Raw genomic sequence first — 17,911 nt, forward strand, 5'->3', positions numbered from 1 at the left:
TTTTCATTTCTAGTAAGGTAAATATTGATTGCCACGATCCACAAGAACAAAAAGCTCTTTGGGGTCCTCCCACTTTGTTTTAAGATTAGAGGTCTCTGGATTCTAAAAGGTGAGAAAACCACTGTGGAGTATTCCTAACTGCGAAAGGTCTATTTCTTGCTTTGACTCATAAGGAGTCATTGTTGCTTAATTCCAAACATCTATTAAAGTCCCTGGCTGGGCCTGGCTGGGCCTTTAGCTCAGGAAGCTCACTTTGCTCACCTGAGGGACTTTCAACAAAGTTAACTTTTTTTCCTTCTTCAATTTTTGTCTATAAAAGAAAACTATTTCTCTGTTCACAACACCTTTGACACCAAATGTGTGAGTTTTCTACAGCAAACAATTCTCCAGTTTTCTGTGGACACCAACTGGATGTCCTGTAATTTAATTCAGTTCTGACTCAACCCAGAATTAGCACAGACCCCACAGATTAAGGGCTCAGTCCCATAAGACGGACTCCTGTCAGAGGCCAATTGCAAGTAGTAAATCTCCAGGTTACCCTCACTTATGTCTGACTTGGCTGTAAATTGGTGGTTCCCACAACCCCCTCCTCGAGGCTGCTAATTTGCTATAATGGCTCACAGAACTCTGGGAAACAGTTTATTTGGTATTACTGGTTAATTAGAAAGAATACAAACTGACCAGACAGATGAAGAGCTACATATGGCACATATGGCAACATCGAAGAGTCCCAAGGTCAGGAGCTTCTGTTCCTGGTGGAGTTTTGGGGTGTGCCACCCTCCTGGCACCTGGGTGCAATCACCAACTCAGAAACTCTAACCCTTTGACTTAGGGTTCTTTATGGAGGTTCCATTATAGGCATGCTTGATTAAATCATTAGTCGTTAGTGCTTAATCCCCAGCCCCTTTTCTGTCCTTGGAAGTTGGGGCGGTGGGGGTGGAGGGAGGTGTAGCAAGCTGGAGAGTGACTGAAAGAAGTTCCAACTCATCAAATGGTTGGTTCCTCTGGCAACCTGCCCCAATTCTAAGGCTGGGAGAGGCTCTTAGATACCAGTCATCTAATTAACATAAACTCCTGTCTGGTTTTGAAGGGGCTTATTATGAATAACAAAAGGTGTCCCTTTCACCCCTACCACTCAGGGAAATAGCCAGCCTCTTAGAATCTCTGTGCCAGGAACTGGGGAGGAAGACAGAATATGTATTTCTTCTTATATCACAAAATCACAGTGTGTGTTGCTTCCCATTTTTTCTTCATCCTCCTCTACTTTCCCCCCATTTTCTCATTTTTGTTTTATTTTCTTTTTTCTCATTTTTTTCTTTTGAAATTTTTATTCTTCTCATTTTTTTAAAATTTTAGTTTAAAAGTTTTTTTCTTTCTTTACTCTGTTAGTCTTTTCCCAGTGTTGCTTTTTTGCTTTACTCTTTTATTATCACCTTTTACTTTTTCTCATTTTTATTTTCTTTTGTTTTTCTCATTTTTAATTTTTTCTTTATCCCTTTACTTCTTTCCACTTTTTGTTTATTTCTCATATTTTAATATTCTTTTTGTTTTTCTCATTTTTCTCTTTTTTTCCCATTTATTTTCTCTCTTTTTTTTTCTTTCGTAAGTTAGTGTTGTTAGCAGTCAGTCCAACACCCTGCAGAGACTCTCGACCATCTCTGCTGAGGAGCAGGCCATAGAAGGGACTACTGGTCTCTCAAAGCCATTGGCAAAGACCATGACGCTCATCATCATATCTCTAGATAGATGTTGAAATTGAAAATTGAAAACTGTTCTCCCTTCTTCCCTTCCATCACCTCTCCCTTCCCCTGAAGCGCCATTTCGCTTTGAAATGGCGGACTCAGAAGCAGGCCAGCGACCTCCCTCACTCTGTCTCTCTGGCCAAAGCCCCAGGTGAGATCTCTGTTGTAAGGAGCAGTGGCCACGGGACGTGGCACTCAGAGGGGATGATGTGACCCTTGCTCTTTGACATACTCAGATAACACAGGTGTCAGCCAGGCCCTCACTTCTTGTCCTTCTGACAGGCAAATGACACTGGCTCAAACTTCCATTCTTTGTGGAGCAGGACCTCTCTCCCCACCAGCCAAGCTGCCAGTCTCAGTAGGGATTCTTGAAAGTCAGACATGTCACCAGGTCACTCAGGCTGTGAGTTTTGCTTGCAATGAATCCTGGATCTTTCATCTGGCAGCTTGCCAATGGCCCCTTCTCACTATCCCATATCTCTCCAGAGAGACTCAGCTTCTCTACCTTATGTCCCTGATAGCACTCATTCGAGGCCATTACATTTCTTATTAAAGATTCTGGGTGTGGGGGCCCCTGGTTGGCTCAGTCAGTACAGCGTATGACTCTTGACCTCAGGGTCATGAGTTCAAGCCCTATGTTGGGAGTAGAGCCTACTTAAAAAAAAAAAAAAAGATTCGGAGTATAAGTGTGGGGGTTACATCAGAGAATAGCACATTGGATAAAATAGACTGTCAGACATGATTAGTCTTTTTTTAAGTTTATTTATTTATTTATTTATTTTGAGAGACAGCACACGCATGAGCAGGGGAGGGGCAGGGAGAGAGGGAGAGAGAGAGACAAGGAATCCCAGGCAGGCTCTGTAGTGTGAGATCACAGCCTGAGCTGGATGCTTAACTGACTGAGCCACCCAGATGCCCTGAGACATTATTAGTCTTAAAGCCTTCAGGTGTCCCCTCTCCTGGGGCCCCATCTTTAACTGGGACTGTTCACTGGTCTTCTCTTCTGTTGGCTCCAGACTCAACTCCTTCCTGGGTCCCTTTGTTCCCCTTCACCTCCCTCCTCATCACCCTGGCTCACCTACTCCAACCATCCCCCACCAGCTTAAAACAACAAAAACAAAAAAACAAAATCCTCTCTCTTTCAGAGCATTCCTTTTTATTTTAAATTGTTTTAGAAAGTACAATTGAAGTACAATTGAAGTATGCTAAACTGGTTTCTGGCTATACCAAATAAGCTCCCAGAACACTCACATTAAATCTTTGGGTTTCATGCTCTCATTTCTCTTTGGTAAATACCTAAGTGGAGTGGTTGGGTCAGATGGTAGATGAGTGTTGAACTTTTCAGGAAACCGCCTAACTGATTTCCAAGGTGGTTACACCGCCTTACACTCCCACCGTCAGTGTATGCGAGTTTCAGTTGCCATCCAGTGGTATGCCAGTCATTTTAAATTTAGTCAGGTTGTGGTTTTGTTACTTTATTTCAACATGGGGATTTCGGGGGTTTCACTAGCTCTTGGCTTCACTTCTACCAAGGGGGAACATACTCTTAGATTTACGGAGAATAAAACCAGGTTCTGCCTGTTGTGCCAGGTTAACAATGTCCCTCTTACCTTCCCAAGTGTCCTGGTTTGGATTATAAAATATGTAGTTTCTCTGCTTCTAATCCCATTGGCCGTGCCCCCAGGCTGTCCATCCACAGCCACAAAGGCTCATCAAGGCATTCTGCTCAACAAAGACTTTTCCCTCCTCTACAAGGAAATGTCTTGCTTTTCTTAAAACAATTTTTCCCTATCACAAAAGGATCACAGGAAGCAAGAGTGGCATAACGTTGAGACACCCAAATAAATTAAAAACTTATATCCACAGAAAAGCCTGCTCACTAACATTTACCTCGGCTTTACTCTTAATTACCAATACTTCGAAGCAACCAAGGCGACCTTCAGTAGGTGAATAAACACTCTATGATGCATCCAGACCATGCAATTTTATTTATCAATAAACAGAAATGAGCCATCACCTATCTTAAGGGACCTTAAGCATACCGCTTACTGAAAGAAACCAGTCTGAAAGGCTACATATTGTATGATTCTAGTAACATGGCCTTCTGGAAAAGGCAAAACTATAGAGACACTTAAAAGATCCTGTGATTGTCAGGGATTAGGGGTGACGAGGGATGAAGAGGTCCAGCAGTGTATAAAGCATTCTGCATGATACTGTAATGGTGGATACATGACATAAGGCATTTGTTAAGAGCTATGGAACTATAAGAACACAAAGGGTGAACCCTATATGAACTAGGGTCTTTAGTTCACCATAATGTCTCAGTGTGGGCTCATCAATTTTAACACGTCACTCGTGCAACGTGTTAACAATAGGGGAGATTGGGAAGGGGGGCTGCGTGGGGGGTGGAAGGAAGTGGTACACGTTTTCTGTTCAATTTCTATGTAAACCTAACATCTCTCTAAAAAACAAATCTGGTATTAAAGAAAAAATCCCTGCAGACTTTTTGCAGAAATTGATGTGCTGATTCTAGAATTTAGTGGAATTTCAAAGAACCTAGATTTGCCAAGACACTGGTAAAGAAAATTAAAGTTGGAGGACTCTACACTGCCTGAGTCCCAGACTTACTATAAAGCTATCATTACCAGGACAGTGTGGCACTGATGTAGACAGTCCAGTGCACGAGTGGAAAAGGGCAAGGAGTGCTTAAGGGGACCCCCAGATGCAGTCGATGAACCCACATGGGGAGAGGAACATCATGTTAACAGGTCATACTGGAGCAACTAGACATACCCATAGAGACAACGAACCTTGACCCCTACTTCATAATACACACACACACACACACACACACACACACACACACACACACACACACACAAAGGAATTCAAGATGTGTAATGGATCTTAATGCAAGAGCTGAAACTAGGAGTGTCTGGGTGGCGTAGTTGGTTAAATGCCTGACTTTTGATTTCAGCTCAGGTCATGATCTCACGGTTCATGAGAGGGAGCCTCACATCAGGCTCTGTGCTCATAGCACAGAGCCTGCCTGAGATTCTCTCTCTCTCCCTCTCTCTCTGCCCATCCCCTAAACTCCCTCACTCTCTCTCTCTCTCTCAAAATAAATATTTTTTTTTAAAAAGAGCTAAAACTAGAAAACTTCTGGAAGAAAACATAGCAGAATAAAGTTTCTTAAGACAGGATAGAAACGCACTGATTATAAAACAATCAGTAAATTGTCTTCCATTAAAATTAAAGACTTCTTATCAAGAAGCACTCTTAGGAAAATGAAAACCAGCCTTAGGCTAGAGGAAAATCACATATAATTTGACATACAATAAATGGATATATGCATCCATGCCTGCATGTATGTACATATACACGTGTACACATATGAACAAACACAGGTAATCTGGAAAAGATTCCTATCCAGAATGTACAGCAAGGTCCGCCAAGTGATGATAAAGTGAAAACACGAGAAACCTGTTGCTGGGAAGGGACCATTCTTCTGGCATGCTCTGACTTCTTTCTCAGCCACATCCAGGCTGCCTTGGCCCCTCTGCCCCCATCCTGCCCATCCTTTGCTGCAGTGGCTGTTGTCCGCTTCCTGAGCCACAGTGCCTATTTGTGGGGGATTCACATGTGTTTACAGAAGCCCAGTAACACTCTCAAACTCAGGGGAGCCAACTGAGCAGTCAAGGGGCCCTGTGGCCTGGGGCAAGTCACTGCTGTCCACCTTCCTGTCTGAAAATGAAGTGTCAGGCCACTGATTTTAAGGGTCCTTTCTGCTCTGACCCCTCAGTAACCCCAGTTAGGGATCCAACTGTCCTGCACAATAACAGGATGGAGGTGGGGTTGTCTTCCCATCAATGATTTCCACTTCAGCACTGTGCATCCTGCTTGTGAAGTTGCTTGCTTAATTCAGTTTCCAGAATAAACCTTTGCCTAGATCCCGCATTACATGACCTAATAATAACAAAAATAGCTACTCTAATAAAAGGTACTTCCTGACCTCAAATCAAATCTGAATATCATATGTAAGCACTCACATTTCTTGGGTTGGAAAAATGAGGCTCAGAGAGGTTAAGCTGCTTGCCCATGATCACACAGCAAATACTGGCAGAGTCAGCCTTCAAACACAGGTTTTTCTAACCCCAAGAGTTTTCTACACTCCCACTGAGAGAACAGTGCTGATTTGCTTTTAAAGAGTTATATTCTTTTTTTTTTTTTTTTTTTTAATTTTTTTCAACGTTTATTTATTTTTGGGACAGAGAGAGACAGAGCATGAACGGGGGAGGGGCAGAGAGAGAGGGAGACACAGAATTGGAAACAGGCTCCAGGCTCTGAGCCATCAGCCCAGAGCCCGACGCGGGGCTCGAACTCACGGACCAAGAGTTATATTCTTTTAATGAAGAGACTGCTTTTCAGGAGGGCAGGTGGAAGGGAATGAGTCTAAGATTCATGACATCTCCAATTCCTTGACACATGGGAAAACAGCATGAAGCCCGTAGGGTGGGGGTGGGTGAGTGAGGAATTCATACCTGTTCAGAGGCCTTCTTTGAAGCTTGAAGCAATTCTAAATATAGTTCCTCCGAAACTACCCATAATTAGGGTACCTAACATGTACTATCGCATACCAGTAATCCCATCGCACTACAGTAATCCCATGAAATAGACATTACTTTGCAAAATTCTCACAGCTTCAGGAGGTAAGTCCTATTGTTTCCCCCACGTGTCAGATAAGGTGGGTGAAGCATGGAGTGGTTAAGGCCTTGCCCACGGCGGCCGCTTAGGAAGTGTGTGAGTGGATGGGGTTCCAGAATCTCATCCCGTTACTCCATTTTAGTTCCTGTTCAGCCCTACCACCATCAGATTTGTTTTATGTGTTTATTTTCTGTGTTCTTCTTCCTAGACTTTAGTGTCATAAGGGTGAGGGACTAACCCCTCTTGTTTACATCTGTGGACCCAGCTACTTGAGACCCTATAGACGCTCCAACACTGGTTTTGAATAAATTAACAAGAAGCATTACATGGCTTACTCTTAGGTTCTGGGTTCATCTCTTGTAATGGGAAAAGGAGGAGCCTAAATCATAGGAACATGGCTCACCGAGGCAGGGTTTTCATGGGAGGTGAGGTGTTTTCAGAACTTTGGTGGAGAGTTCTAGATGAGTTTGTGGAGATGAGGGCAAGTTCAGTGCGTGTTCCTTTTTTCTCCCCCTGGCCCCACCTCAGTTCTTTTTCCAGGTTCCTGCAGGCGCTGGTCAGGATGGAGACACTCCTCACCCTTACTGGAACCAGAGGATAACCCTCAGTGTCCCAACCACCACTAGTGTTCCTTCCTAGAGGAAACCTGTGAAGCTGTCCCTGCTTTTCCTTCCACGTTTGGCCTGTGCTGTGAAAGGGATAGAGAGAGGCCTAGAGCTCATCTGCTTGTTTTTTTTTTTTTAATGTTTATTTTTTAAATTTATTTTTGAGAGAGAGAGCGAGACAGAGAGAGAGAGAGAGAGCGCGCGCGCGCAAAGTGGGGGAGGGGCAGAGAGAGGGGGAGACACAGATTCGGAAGCAGGCTCCAGGCTCCCAGCTGTCAGCAAAGAGCCTGACTCGGGACTCAAACTCACGGACTCAAACTCACGGACCGTGAGGTCATGACCTGAGCCGAAGCTGGACTGAGCCACCCAGGCACCCCTGCTTGTTTGTTTTTAAAGTGAAAATAAAAATGTTCTGTTTCCAGGACTGTCATCCAGGGCTGTGATTAGTTGGTAATAGACAGCAAGGTGTGTAAATAAAATAAATTTTAAACATTATTCACCATTCATCGTTCAAAAAATTCCAGAATATGGCTATCCACCTGATTGAGCCCAGAGAGACCTGTGTTGGATTGTAACATGCAGGACTGGAAAACGATACATTTGTATTGTCTTAAGGTACAAAACACAAACAAACATACACACACCTTGTACAACACTCCTCCCCACACACACACACACACACACACAGGCTAACATTAATTTTTCTTTCTTTCTTTCTTTCTTTCTTTCTTTCTTTCTTTCTTTCTTTCTTTCTTTCTTTCTTTCTTTCTTTCTTTCTTTCCTTTTTGTATGTAACAGTTTTAAGCTTTCTCTCTATATATAGTTTCATGTAATGACCACAACAGGACAGAAAGTTCCATCACCCCCAAAACTCTCTGTGCTCCCCCTTAGTGGTCACACATTCCCCACCCCTAATCCCCAGCAACCACTGATTCATTCCCCATTGCCATATTGTTTTCTTTTTCCAGAACATCCTTGGCTTGTTCCAAATCTCAGGGAGAAAGCATTCCCTTAGAATTTTTTTTGAGTGTATCTATTGGTGCTAAGTTCTCTCTGCTTTCCTTCACTGAGAAAGTTTTTATTTCATCTTCATTCCTGAAGGATGTTTTCACCAGACAGAGAATACTGGCTTGACAGTTTTTGCCTTTTAGCCCTTTAAAACTGTGGCTCCATTTCCTTCTGGTGTCCAGTGTTTTATACAAGAAATCCGCAATCCTACAAATTAATGTTTCCCTCTGTACAAAGTGCCATTTTTCTCTGGTCGCTTGTAAGGTTTATTTTTTGGTCTTTGTCTTAGTTTTTAGCAGTTTGATTAGACTGCTTTGGGGCATGAATTCCCTTGGGTTTATCTTATTTGAGGTTCACTGAGATTTTTCAATCTGTTTCTATCTTTCATCAAATCTGAGAAGTTTTTACCCATTATTTCTTCAAATAATTTTTTTTTTCACCATAGTCCCTTCCCTCTCCTTCTGGGACTCTGACAAGATGAATGTTAGACTTCTTGGTATTGTTCCACATATCCTCAAGCCTCTGTTCATTGTTTTTCTAATTTTTTCTCTTTGTGTTCACATTAGATACGTCCTATTAATCTGTCAAGGTCACCGACTCTTCTCTATTTTGCTATTGATCCCATCCACTGCATGTTTTATTTTGGTTATTGCATTGTTAGGTTCAAAAAAAAAAAGTCTATTTAGTTCTTCTGTCTTCTATTTCTTTATTTCTTTTTATCTCTCTATTCATTTCAAGAGAATTTATCCTTGTTTCCTGGAGCATAGTTATAGCTGCCTCAGCATCTTTATCTAATAATTTCAACATGTGTGTCCTCTTAGAGTTGGCGTCTCTTGACTGTCCATTCCCTTATCAGTCGAAATTTTTCTTGCTCCTCATATGCTGAGTAGCTTCAGATTATATTCTAGGCATTTTGAATATTATGTTCTGAGAATCTATGCCTCATTTAAATCCTGAAGAGAATGTTGGATTTAGTTTTGTTTTATTTTAGCAGGCAACTGGATCTGGCCAAGCTGTAGGCTCAAGTCCTGACCTGCCTCCTGTGGACTGTGGTTCTAATGTCAGTTCAGTTTCCAAAGACTTTGCAGTACTGTGCAGATCTGTTTTCAGTCACCCAGTGGCCATCTGGGTGCCTGGGTGATGCTCTAATCCACGGTTGAGTTCTCAAAGCACACAGAGCTTAGACACGAGCCTAGGAGTTCAGACGGGGCCTCTCTCTTAAGAGCTGTCCTTTCTGAAATCATTCTGACACTCTCGCCCCCTGTGGCCCTCTGGTAAGAGAGCTGGGGCATTAGTTCCCTGATGTACTGTGCAATCTCCAGAGTGTGTCTGAGTATGGGGCCAAGCAGTGGAAGACAAGGAGAGAAAAAAAAATGGATGGAATTGTGTCCTACCTCTTTGAGACCATAGTGGTCAGAAGGAAGATTTCCCTCTCTCAGAACTTTAGGCACCTTCCTCGCTGTTGTCACCATTGCTACCGCTGCTTTGAGGTTAGCTGGGGGTCCAGGTAGGAGAATGAAAGGAGCCAACCAGGGGTTTTCCCCACTTCCTCTGACCCTTAGGAGACCCTTTTCCCACTCCTGGTCCAGAAAGCAAGGGTTCCTTTAACAGCACATTCTGTTTGCATCTGGTGTGCATTTCTAGTTTTCAGACTGCCTATGAGTTGAGAAGGCAGATGGTCCCAGAGGGGAGGAAATGGGAGACTCAACACAGGTTTGGTGATACTTCAGATTCTGATCTCCTTCTCCAATCCACCTGCTCCTGATTCCTTTCATTGTCCTCAGACAGCTGCTCTGCACATTCTGTCTAGGACTTTTTTTGTTGCATTCAGTGGGAGAGGCATGTTGGAGTACACATACTCCATCTTGCTCAGAACAAGAACCCAAATATATATATATATATATATTATCCAGTTTTTTAAACAGTAAAGGAACCTTGCCTTAAACAGCAGGCACAATGCCCAATACTAATTGCCAGGGTTGCCTTCACACGGCCTCTAATAGCTGCATTCTTCTTGCTGGATTGGGCCTTCTGGCCATGTTAGAGGTAGGCTGTGGCAGGCTGTGCCCTGATACGGTGCTCCTGAGGCTGGGAAACTTGCAGCTGGTGACCATGGACATCAATTCCCTCTTCTGCAAAATGGGGATAACTACAGCGTCCACTTTGCTGTGCAGCTAGGACAAGACTATGGATGCACATAAGAGGCACTCAGTAAATAACCATTTTTATTTGTTTCTCCAAGATGTGTGGGCCCAGCCGTACCAGCACATAGAGTTGTCCTTGAATCTCCAAGGACCAGCAGGTCCCTGGGACCAGACTCCATTTTTAGTGATAATTGGATGCTTGTTATCACCTAAGATCTGACTTAACAGCTATTTAACACTTTAGCAAGAAGAAAAACAAGCAGCTGTGTCTTGATGGCAGTCAGATGGCCAACACATCAAAATTCGTTGGCATGACCCAGTACTTTACCTACAGGCAAGTTTTAAAGACCTCATCTTATTTAAACAGTTCCATTAAAATGTTTTTCTCTCAATTTCTATGAAGAGGCAGGGAAAAAAAAGATACTATGTATTTTCTCCTAGCATTTTTACTTAATGGGTGAGGTCACACTTAAAAGCAGCTTCCACATGTTCGGCAACATTCAGGGACAGTCTGGTCAATGGAAAGGAGTAATGTTCCCACTTAAGAGGTGGGAGCCAGTGACTGGGTCAGTAATATTCCACTGGCTTCCCTGAGAAACCTAACAGGGACCATGGCAGGAGTGAAGGAAGAAGGGAGCATAGAAGGGAGCAGAACGAGGCGACTGCCCCACGGGGAACCAATTACCTTGGACTTATCCACAGCCTCTGTGCTGTGAGTCCTCCCTATGAAACCTGGGGTACATGGGTCTAGAAATGGACCAAAGTTGGAGGAATATCACAGCCAGGCTGATGGAGATGTGGAATTAGGGAGGGTGGAATCAGATGGATCTGCTCTTGATAGTTACTGCTTTTGGTAAATTGTTCAACCTATCTGAGCCTTGAGTTCTTTATCTGAGCCTTGAGTTCTTCACTTGCAGAGTGGGGGAAACAGACATCCCCCTCTTATGACTGGGGGCGAGATTAAATGAGGTAACGCGTATGGCACAGCCGTGGGGACTGGGGTCCAGGGGATCTCGATAGCGGTGCTTTCTTCTTACAACACAGATGTCCTATGGGACCCATCTGCCTCCAAGACCTGAGGAATGATCCCAAATCCCCACCCTGCCTACTACCAATGGGGGGTTTCAGTGAAGCCCTAGGCATCATTTTTCCTGCTTCCACTCCATTATGCTTTCCTTAGTTATTAAATCTAACCCAGATGTGGAACTCAGCTTGACACACACCACGCGTGTGCACACACACACACACACACACACACAAACACACACACACACTCGCCATCCCTCAAAGCCACCTGGGTGGTCCAGTGGTACTGATACCTTGGGGATATGGAGATTTACAGCAGAAAAACACAGTAATACGAAACCACCTATAGAGAGCCTGGTTTGTTGGGCTTTTTGTCTTTCAGACATTTCTGCCCATCTTCCTCTCCCCTTCCCTCTACCCCTCCACCTACAGGCGTAGTGGCTCCCACCACCTCTTGGGGGCCTTCTCCCAACTCAGGCCCATGGCTCTCACCTTCCACTTCCAAAAGCTTCTTGAGTTATTTTCCTAAAGATGTGTGGCTCTTTCCCAGAATCTTCTGGGAGCAGCTGGTAGAGTGATCTATTTTGCTCTGCAATCTCCTGCACCAGCATCTGATGGCAGGTATCAGCACTCTATTCTCCTCCTGGAGTACAGGGCCTATGTTCGTCTCCACTACCGCCATCTTCCCAGGGCCCCACACAGCTCCTGGCACAGAACATGCCCTGGATAGACACAACCTAATCGGCTGATGGCATAAATCATTTTATGACGCAAATTAGGTAACCAGTCTTTCTATAACAGTGGCATCCCCGTCACCTCCACCATCACAGGTCAGGATGTTACTACCACTTTGGGCCACGCTGAACTGATCTGGGTTATGATTCCAGTTCACTTATCACCCACTGTTTGACCTTGGCCAAGTCACTACCCCAACCTGAGCCTCAATTTCATGACCTTTTAAATGGGAGCGATGATAGCTATACCCAGAGCCAAATTTACTGTGAAGCTAATGAAGGTAAATCTATAGGTAGTAGCCCTCACTTCTATATAAATACCTGCTTTTGTACCTAATTTTTGTGTTGGTAAATTTGTGTTCATTTTCTACAAGGGCTCCCCAAATTGTATACAACTTGGGCACCATGAACCTGGCTCTTGGTTGATGTGAGGCTGTGAGATGCACGTCAGTGCTCGTCCTAGAGCGCTTCAGGATCGGAAGCCTTGTGACAAGAGAGCCAGAAGTATGGAACGTGTCTTACAGGCACCACTTGCCCACTGACAGCCTCCTGCAAACTTGGGCAAACTTCCAAAGGGCCTGAGTCCAGCTTCTCTCAGGCAGACACTGACTCACCCTTTTCCGGGGGGTATCGGGAGAGGAATCTCTGGACTCCCACAGGTGACCTGACAGCCTCCCACTAGCCTCTAAGCCAGCTCCGCTTTGCTCAAACCCCTGTCCATTCCCTTCTGGAGGCCATGGTGGAGCCAAAGGGGAGGAAGTGTTCCAGCCGGTGTCCCCCACCTTCTCCAGCTCAACAAAGCCCCTGTTGCAGCCACTTGAGACACCGCATTACTGTAATTTATTCCTGCATTCCATTTCCTGACCCTCAGGTACACAGAATTGGATTATGGATGAATCACCATCCTGGGTTCATGACATTCTCTTGTTTTGGTCCACGTCTGACCTCCTATTGGAACTTCCTTGGGCTTTTGGTTTTACTTTTTAACGTAATAAGGACTGAAAAACCATCACTCAGAACAAAAGCTAGGACCATGACAGAAACCTACAGTCTGCTCTGTGTGCCCCACACCCACCTGTGTTTTCAAACACTGAAGTCCAGTCCCATAGCACATCCGGCTCCAGGCCTCTGCTGTCCCTCTCACCATCTCAGAGCTACCCCAGGGAAGCTGGGTGAGAGGTAGTGGTACAGGGCTGGGCCGGGTCCAATCAGCCAGACCAGACAGGGCTCCCTTCTCATGGAGGAAGGAGAGTGGCTGGGATTGTACATCCAGAAACTTCTATTCACCTTTGATGAACCCAAGAGTCTCCCCCTCAGCACCGTTGACTGTGTCTGACATCGAGTGGGCTTACTGACGGGATGGAACAAGGCCCAGGAATTCTGTGTTCCCTGGAAAGTTGGCCACTGATATTAGTCTTCCATGTAAGGGCAGCAGTTGCTCTGAGAGAGCTTACAGCCAACAGCCCATGATGGTGACCCCAAGCCGCCTGATCTAGCTGGAGGCTCAGCAACCACAAGCCAGATGAGCCACATTCTTTCTAATCCTTCCCCCTCTCTGTCTACCCCAAGACATACTAATTCCTTTAGAATAAATCAAAATGGGGGGCACCTGGGTGGCTCAGTCAGTTAAGTGTCTGACTTCAGCTCAGGTCATGATCCCACAGTTCATGGGTTCGAGCCTCACGTCGGGCTCTGTGCTGACAGCTCAGAGCCTGGAGCCTGTTTCCGATTCTGTGTCTCCCTCTCTCTCTGCCCCTTCCTCACTCTCACTCTGTCTCACTCTCAAAAATAAATAAATAAACATTAAAAAAATTTTTTTTTTAGAATAAATCAAAATGGGAAGGAAGACTTTCCCAAATAGACCTTACCTGCTTGAAAATCCCTCAGATTTCTTCACTTTTGGAATACCTTGTTTTCCCCTCCCTCAGTACTGCCTGTATTAAAAGCCTTCTCTTGATAACAGAGAGCTTTCAGGTTGATCTTCAACCTAAGGTAGATTTCCTAAACAAAGGCAAAAAAAAGCAGATCAGTGTGGTTTATTTAATCGAAACTTTATAAAGTCTCATTGTGTGGTCCTTTTGGGTCTGGGCACGGAACAATTAAGCAGTGGTATCGCACATTGCTGCAACCAGGGCAGGCTTGATGTCAAAATACAGGCAGTCAAAATACAAAATCGATTATTTCCTCTCCAAAGGGCCTTTTTTTCAGGTTGTTTTTCAGCCTAGAAGAAGCATAAGTCTAAAGACAAGAAAATTCTTCCCAGAGACACAGTACAACTCAGACAGATGGGGTGGTCAGGGCAGGCGAGCATCACAGAGCACGAAGCCATCCCGGGATTCTGGGCAGCCCACCCCGCAGAGCCCACATCTCAACATCTACATCTGCACAGACCTGTGCAGTAGCACGGAGCAACCAGGACAGCAGGGCTCCTGAACATAGGGCCTAGAAACATGAAATTTGAGCAGTTGTAGCTAGAAAGAAAGAGACCCCTTTCCTTATTATTATATTTGAAGCCCTAGCAGAAGGGGTGAACCATCCAGAAGAGACTGGAGGGCGACAGGAAGTTTGTGGTACAGAAGATCAATAGAGAATGACAGAAGACACCATCAACTGGAAGGGACTGAAGCATTTCCCACAGCTCAATCTGGCTATGGTTTCACCAGCCATTAGTGTGACAGGCTTGGAAGGAAATACGGGGGATACACCCTATATTTGTTTGTCCTTGGTGCATTCTCACTGAAGTTAATCATTCAATAGTTTATTCTGTAGCATGTGACTGGCTACAGGGGTGTAACTTAATCAGGGCTCTTCCGTATACAGGTTTGCCTAATTTGAAAGCCCATTTCCAACCTGGGCAGGGAAGTCTCGGGAGCTGTGATGGGAAAATGGGAAACAGGGTCATCTGTGGTTGACATGTGAATGCAGGTGACATGAGCAGGGAATGCCTATTTGTTGGCTTCACCTGGGGATTGCTCTGGAGCCAATATGCTGCCAGCCGCTCCAGACAAACACTGTCATTGGGGCTTCTGCATGGCCACGAGTGAAAGGGAGAAGTAGATTTTGAACAATGAATAATTTATTTTCCAGGTCAACTTTGGGATGCCAGTAATTTCATTTCCAGGACCATCTGCCTACAGCAGAGAGTGGCTTGCTGTGGGGGAGGGGATCTGTGCCCCATCTGGAGAGGAATGTCCTGCAGACAGCTAACAGTCTGCATTGGGGAATATTTATGGCATCTGCACAAGTGAAGACCCATTTGTATTTGCATTCAAGGAAAGGATAGTAATAGATGCTTAATGAAACTCCAGTGGTATTAGAGCATGAGGCTCACGTTAAGTGGGTAACCTCAAGCTAATGAGCCTTACTAGTACAGAACAGCAGTAGCAGCCACAGAAAGATGGGCAGTAGGGCATCAATGGTGGGGAAAGAAAGAGTACTTTTCGTTACAGCTGCATTTTTATGTGAACAGTTAAATGTGACGTGGAAACGTGAATAGGATATGACTGAAAAGCAAACCGGTTCATAGAAGAACCATGTGGAGAATTTTGCAAAAGAATTTTGAAATTAATGTTTGTATTAGTCTCCTATCCCTGCTCTAACAAATTACCACAAATGCAGGGGCTTAACCAACACAAATGTATTATCTTACAGTTTTAGAAGTCACGGGTCTGAGATGGTGTTTAAAGTCAAGGTAGCAGCGGGACTGCATTCCTTCTGGAGGCTCAAGGGGAGAATGTCTTTCCTTACCTTTTCCAGGTTCTAGTGACGGGTTTGTGGTCCCTTCCCCCATCTTCAAACCCAGCAGGGTGGTATCTTCAAGTTTCAATCTCTATTTCTCTCTCTCCCTCCACCACACCCCTCTGCTTCCATCACTACACCTCTGCCTCACCCTTGCAATGACTTTATAATTACAATGGGCCCACACAAATAATCCAAAATAATCTCTCCATCTCTCCATGATTCCCTTATTTGAATCTGCCAAGACCCTCTTACCAGGGAAGGTAACAAACATATTCCCAGGTTCAGGGAATTAGGATGTGAACAACCATGGGGGGTGAAAGCATTATTCTACCACGATGTTGTGTTGTAAACGGTGAATCTTAAAAAATAACTTATTTTGTAATAATTTTAGGCTTATAGAAACCTAAGGTAGTACAGGGTAGTACGCCTTTTTTTTTTTTTTTTTTTTCAGAAACGGGTAAGCCTAGTATTTTTTTTTTAGTTTTATTTTTTATTTTTTAAAATTTACATCCAAATTAGTTAGCATATAGTGCAACAGTGATTTCAGGAGTAGATTCCTTAATGCCTCTTACCCATTTAGCAAATCCCCCCACCCAGAACCCAATTCCAGCAACCCTCAGTTTGTTCTCCATATTTATGAGTCTCTTCTGTTTTGGCCCCCTCCCTGTTTTTATATTAGTTTTGTTTCCCTTCCCTTATGTTCATCTGTTGTCTCTTAAAGTCCTCATATGAGTGAAGTCATAAGATTTTTGTCTTTCTCTAATTTCACTTAGCATAATACCCTCCAGTTCCATCCAGGTCGTCTCAAATGGCAAGATTTCGTTCTTTTTGATTGCTGAGTAATATTCCATTGTATATATATACCACACCTTCATTATCCATTTACCCATCGATGGACATTTGGGCTCTTTCCATACTTTCGCTATTGTTGATAGTGCTGCTATAAACATGGGGGTGCATGTGTCCCTTCGAAACAGCACACCTGTATCCCGTGGATACATTCATCCATTTTGAGTTTATTTTCATGTATGGTGTAAGAAAGTGATCCAGGTGCATTCTTCTGACTGTTGCTGTCCAGTTTTCCCAGCACCACTTGCTGAAGAGACTGTCTTTATTCCATTGGATATTCTTTCCTGCTTTGTCAAAGATTAGTTGGCCATACGTTTGTGGGTCCATTTCTGGGTTCTCTATTCTGTTCCACTGATCTGGGTGTCTGCTCTTGTGCCAAGTGAGCCTTTTGAAAACAGTGTTTTCATCTCTGTTCAGGTTGTACACGTTTTTGCATTGAAAATTATTTGCAAACAAATGAGCCATCTATGAAAGTGCTTTGTGTTCTTTGGAGGGAAAAAAAAAGTGCTGTTTAGTGCAAGGCATTTGTGATACCCTGCTGCCTTCAGAGGAAAACCACACAGTGTTCCTTGATGGGAGTTTCCAGTCTCTTCCATCCCTGGGAACTTCTTGGGGCTGGTTCCTCAAGAGACAGAGACAGGACCCAGACCTCATGACCATTATTGCCCCATGCAGACAGATAAAGTTAAGATGACTTCTCTCTACCTGTTGGAAAGCACATTCCACTCAGAAAGTCCTTCTCAGTGTCACCTACTTCCTGTTTCCTTCAATTGTTTCTTTGGATGCTTCTAGGCATTTGCCTACTTGTAACTGGCTGGGCAAGTGGTACCTGGGAAGCTTTGCCAGGTAGTTTGCCTGGGTCATCTGTGCCTGTATGGTGAGATCCTCAGGGATGCTTCATGGGAGTCTTAGGGACACTGTGATCCCTTCACCAGCTCCTGCTTAAGAATCTTCCCCTGCTACAGATTCTGGCTCTGGAATAGAACTAACCCTGATGGTGATGGGAGGCTGGTGATGGGCATGATGGCTTCCAAACCCAGGTGTGCATCAGGATCACCTGGTGTGCTTTGCAGGAAATACACCACAAGATGACTCTGGAACATCTTGTTGCTCAAGAAAGCAAGGGAGGCACCTGGGTGATTCAGTCAGTTAAATGACCAACTTAAGCTCAGGTCATGGTCTCATGGTTCGTGGGTTCAAGCCCCGCGTCAGGCTCTGTCCTGACAGCTCAGAGCCTGGAGCCTGCTTTGGATTCTGTGTTTCCCTCTCTTTCTGCTCCTCCCCCACTCATTCTCTGTCTCTGTCTCAAAACTAAATAAAAAGTTAAAGAAAATTAAATTAAAAAATCAAGGAATTAA

The 17,911-nt window shown here is 44.3% G+C and overlaps 1 protein-coding gene across 3 annotated transcripts in view; it reads right to left on the reverse strand.

The window, feature by feature from the left end:
- Window positions 1-17,911, reverse strand: part of EEPD1 (endonuclease/exonuclease/phosphatase family domain containing 1) — a 204,985-nt gene that overhangs the window by 145,790 nt on the left and 41,284 nt on the right. For all 3 annotated transcript variants that reach the window (XM_086692630.1, XM_086692619.1, XM_086692624.1), the window contains one exon: window positions 13,832-13,964. The gene's annotated coding sequence lies outside the window, so the exon portion shown is untranslated. The remainder of the gene's footprint in view (window positions 1-13,831; window positions 13,965-17,911) is intronic.

This window comes from Puma concolor, chromosome A2 (assembly GCF_028749965.1).
Source record: "Puma concolor isolate L17-30 chromosome A2, mPumCon1.1.hap2, whole genome shotgun sequence".
Taxonomy (NCBI): Eukaryota; Metazoa; Chordata; class Mammalia; order Carnivora; family Felidae; genus Puma; species Puma concolor.